The sequence below is a fragment of the Heptranchias perlo genome, unplaced genomic scaffold (genome assembly GCF_035084215.1).
Source record: "Heptranchias perlo isolate sHepPer1 unplaced genomic scaffold, sHepPer1.hap1 HAP1_SCAFFOLD_73, whole genome shotgun sequence".
Classification (NCBI taxonomy): Eukaryota; Metazoa; Chordata; class Chondrichthyes; order Hexanchiformes; family Hexanchidae; genus Heptranchias; species Heptranchias perlo.
Genome location: NW_027139761.1, coordinates 1040058 through 1044428, shown reverse-complemented (window position 1 = coordinate 1044428; position 4371 = coordinate 1040058). Strand labels below are relative to the sequence as shown.

Below are 4371 nucleotides of genomic sequence, written 5' to 3'. Positions count from 1 at the left end.
GGGCTCGTCCGGGATTTGAACCCGGGACCTCTCGCATATCACTCAATGAAACTCCCTAAGCGAGAATCATACCCCTAGACCAACGAGCCACTGTTACTTTAGTTTTGCAGCCAGTGTAAATGTTGGTTGCGTCTCACAGCCGATCGACCATCCTTTCAGACCACTTCGATCCATTCAATCTCGTTTTCTGTTCGGGTGGACAGCAATATCAAGTTGTGCACTAACTATTTCCATTCACCAATATTAGTCTCCCTTTACCAAATTGCTTTCGAGTGCACGACTTGAGTTATCAAGTAAGACGTTTCAGAATTAGTTGCTCTTAAAATACATTCCTTGTGAGGATACTCAGAGTCGTATCGATTGATGGCACGCTCTGTTCCCTTTGCCTTGCAACCTACACATAGAATTGAATCATAGAAAGCTGACAGCACGGAAAGAGGCCATTCGCGCCATCGAGTCCGTGCGAGATCTCTGCAAGAGCAATCCAGCTAGAAACACTCCCCCGCCTTTCCCCGAAGCCCTGCATTTTTTTTCCCTTTCAAGTACCTATCCAGCTCCCCTTTGAAGGCCATGATTGAATCTGCCTCCATTATACCCTCGGGCAGTGCATTCGAGATCCGAACCTCTCGCTGTGTAAAAAAGTTTTTCCTCATGTCACCTTTGGTTATTTTGCCAATCACTTTAAATCTATGTCCTCTGGTTTTTGACCCTTCCGCCAATGGGAACAGTTTCTCTCCATCTTCCATGCCGAGATCCTTCATGATTTTGAATACCTCTATCAAATCTCTACAATACCGTCTCTGTTCCAAGGAGAACAACCTCAGATTCTCCGGTCTATCCACGTCAGTAAAGTCCCTTATCCCTGGAATTATGATCGTATTTTTTTTCTGCACCCCCTCGAAGGCCTTCACATCTTTCCTGAAGTGCGGTGTCCCGAACCCCACACAAAATTTCAGTTGTGTTCGAACCAGTGTGTTATATAGTTTCATCCTGACTTCTATACTTTTGTACTTTTGTACTCTATACATCTATTTCTAAAGCCCAGGATCCCGTATGCTTTTTAACCGCTTTCTCAACCTGCCCTGCCACATTCAACGATTTGTACACATAAACTCCTCTTTGTTCCTCTACCGCTTTTACATTTGTGCCCTGGAGTTTATTTTGCCTCTCCTCGTTTTTCCGACCGAAATGTATCACTTCGCATTTTTTTTGCGTTAAATTTCATCTGCCCCGTCTCCGCCCATGCCACCAGCCTGTCTATATCCTTTGAAGTCTATTACTATCCGTATCACTGTTTACTACCCTTCCAAGTTTTGTTTCATCTGCAAATTTTGAAATTGTGCTCTGTGCACTCAAGTCCAAGTCATTAATATGTATCAGGAAAAGCAGTGGTCCCAGCACTGATCCCTGGGGAACGCCACTGTACACCTCTCGCCAGTTCGAAAAACAACAGTTCACCAGTAATCTGATTCCTTCTGTTCGTCAATTCTGCATTTATGTTGTTTATGCCCCGTTTATTCCATGGGCCGCAATCTTGATGAGAAGCCCACCATGTGGCACTTTAGCAAACACCTTTTGAAAGTCCTTATACACCACATCAACTAAATTGCCCTCATCTATCCTCTCTGTTACCTCATCAAAAAACTCTAACAGGTCAGTTAAACACGATTTGCCTTTAACAAATCCGTGCTGCCTTTCCCTAATCAATCCACCCTCGCCCAAGTGGCTGTTAATTCTGTCCCGGGTTATGGTTTCTGAACGTTTCCCCACCACTGAGGTTAAACTGACTGGCCTATAATTGCTGGGTTTAGCCGTACACCCTTTTTTGGACAAGGGTGTAACCTTTGCAATTTTCCAGTCCGCTGGAACCACACACATGTTGATCGATAATGGCCAGTACCTCCGCAATTTCCACCCTTACTTCCCTCAACAACCTAGCATGCATCCCATCCGGACGTGGTGGCTTATCTACTTTAAGTACAGCCAGCCGTTCAAGTGCCTCTTCTTTATCAATTTTTAGACCATCCAGTATCTCAACGATAACTTCCTTTGCTGAGACTCTGTCTTCTTGGTAAAGATAGATGCAAAATACTCATTTGTTACCTCGGCCATCCCCTCTGCCTCCATGAGTAGATCTCCTTTATCGTGCCGAATCAGCCTCACCCCTCCTCTGACTACCCCTTTACTGTTTACATGCCTGTCGAAGTCTTTTGGATTCCCTTTTATGTTGGCCGTTAGTCTATAGTCATATTTCTCTTTGCCTCTCATTTCCTTTTTCACTTCCCCTCTGAACGCCCTAAATTCGGCCTGGTGAATTAACGCATTAAAAATTTAGCATTTCTTTCAGCCGGAAACAGAAAGTTACTGGTTGATCAATGGCGATTTGAACAAGTATTCGTCTTTTTTACAGAGTTGAATGAGTTTTGCGAAATTAATACAGTGAACTAATACAGTAAAGTTGAATTCCTGATCGGGAACCGCCTCAGACGGCGCATTACTGCCCATCCCTGGGAAACAAGATACGATCGAAACTTTGACAACACATCGCAGGTCCCGCTGCAAAGACATAGCTTGCCAGCTGTTCCGAAATTTGGAGCCTGGACAGGGAGTTAAACGCTGGACCTTCAGCTCACTGCCCACTTTGAAAGTCTGATACTCTACCGACTGAGCTACTCAGGCTCGATACTACATAAGCTCCCATCGTACATATTCATGGGAGGCCTCTGAATCATCCCTGCAGCCGGCGAGCAAGGGTGAGGTCCGTTTGATAAAATTCTCAGCAACGTGTTTAGGAGAATCCTTGTTCCTGTTGAACATGATGTAAGAAACATGGACAGTGAACTCGTGAGTTTACAATTCTTCTTGTATGTGCCAAATGTCTTGTCATTCGTTTGCACCAATTAAAATAACACTTTACCCAGCGGCTCAAATGCTGAACTTGTCCCACACGGGAGTTGGAAAAGGCCTCTCGACCTTTCAGCGTATTAACATCTGGAAGCTGAATAATTTCTTCCGTTACACAGTGACACCAGGCAGAATATTTCCCTTCCAAATTTTGCCAACACGAAACTTCCAACCGAAAAATATCGGCTTAACGAAAAGAAGAATTGTTTGTTTGGTTCTTTAGATTTAAAGATCTCGTACCGGCCCCTTTGCCATATGAGCTGCCGCTAAAAGCCCCCTCTCCCCCTATGAACAAGTAAACTGGCACCTGCTATTGCAAGACGGCAGGCCGGAGGAACCCAAGAGCTCCCATGGGAACACTAAGAAGTAGATGCGTTATTGAACATACCAGTTGTACCTTGAACTCCAGTCAAAATGTTCTGAGTAAAAGGTTTGATTGTTTTAGAAGACGCTCGAACTCACACCCTGATCATTTCTGGAGCCCACACTGCTATAAATAAGTAACGCACGCTCAATAATTGTGCAACACGAGAGCAGCGAACAACCGACAACATCAGCGCTCCTGCCAAACAGCTTTATTTTCGGTCTCTCAATTATCACTTCGAGATCTTTCTCTAACAGAAGCCTCCAATCAAGATGCGCTTCATGAAATAACAATTCTTAAATCAAGAGAGTTTTCATCGATCATGACTAAAGCATGTACAATTTCCTCACTTGTTCCTTTCAATCCCCTGGGATGGTAAACATCAGGTCGTGGAGATTTGTCTATCTTTAGCCTAATTATTTTCTCCATTGCCATTATTTTACTAAAACGAAACCCCTTGATTTATTAACAGTTTTCCTCGTGTCTCTGGTATGTTAGCCTCATCCATTTCTGTGACGACCGATGCAAAGTAAAAATTTAGCAACTCTGCCATTTCCTGATTTTCAATTACAATATCACCTCCATCTGTCTTCAAGCGGCCCACATTACTCCAAGCCTCCCTTCGTTCTCTTAATATATTTGGAAAAACCTTGAGAGTTGTCCTCATTTTCCCTCACAAGTTTTTCTCCTTTTCCCTTTTTGCTCCTCTGACGCTTTTTTTTAGTTTCAGCACGACAATAAAGAACACTTCGCTGGAAGGTTCGGCTCAATAGTTCTCCAATGTCAGAGCGAGAATTGTCTGATCCCCGAATTTATTTAATGTAACAAATACAATCACACATAATCATCCGTGTATCAACGCACTGATGGATACACAAAGATAAACACAGCGAGAAATCCAGTCAGTGTCGGAATGCACAGGTGAACGGACAAGCGAAACAGACAAAGAGAAAACGGCCTGAACCCCCAACAGTGAAGTGTCGCTGATAGATATTAATGAGAGGAGGTGGAGACAAAGTGTCATCAATTGGCGCTGTAGCTTAGTTGGTTAAAGCGTTTGTTTCGTAAACAGAAGATCCTGGGTTCAATTCCCAGCAGTGCCT

The 4371-nt window shown here is 43.8% G+C and overlaps 2 non-coding genes across 2 annotated transcripts; one reads left to right on the top strand and one right to left on the bottom strand.

Annotated features, from left to right (window-relative positions):
• On the bottom strand, positions 1-89 carry trnap-agg (transfer RNA proline (anticodon AGG)). The gene is given in 2 exon segments: positions 1-36; positions 54-89. It is a non-coding gene; the product is annotated as a tRNA-Pro (tRNA).
• Positions 90-4297: 4208 nt separating this feature from the next.
• Positions 4298-4371, top strand: trnat-cgu (transfer RNA threonine (anticodon CGU)). The gene has a single exon. It is a non-coding gene; the product is annotated as a tRNA-Thr (tRNA).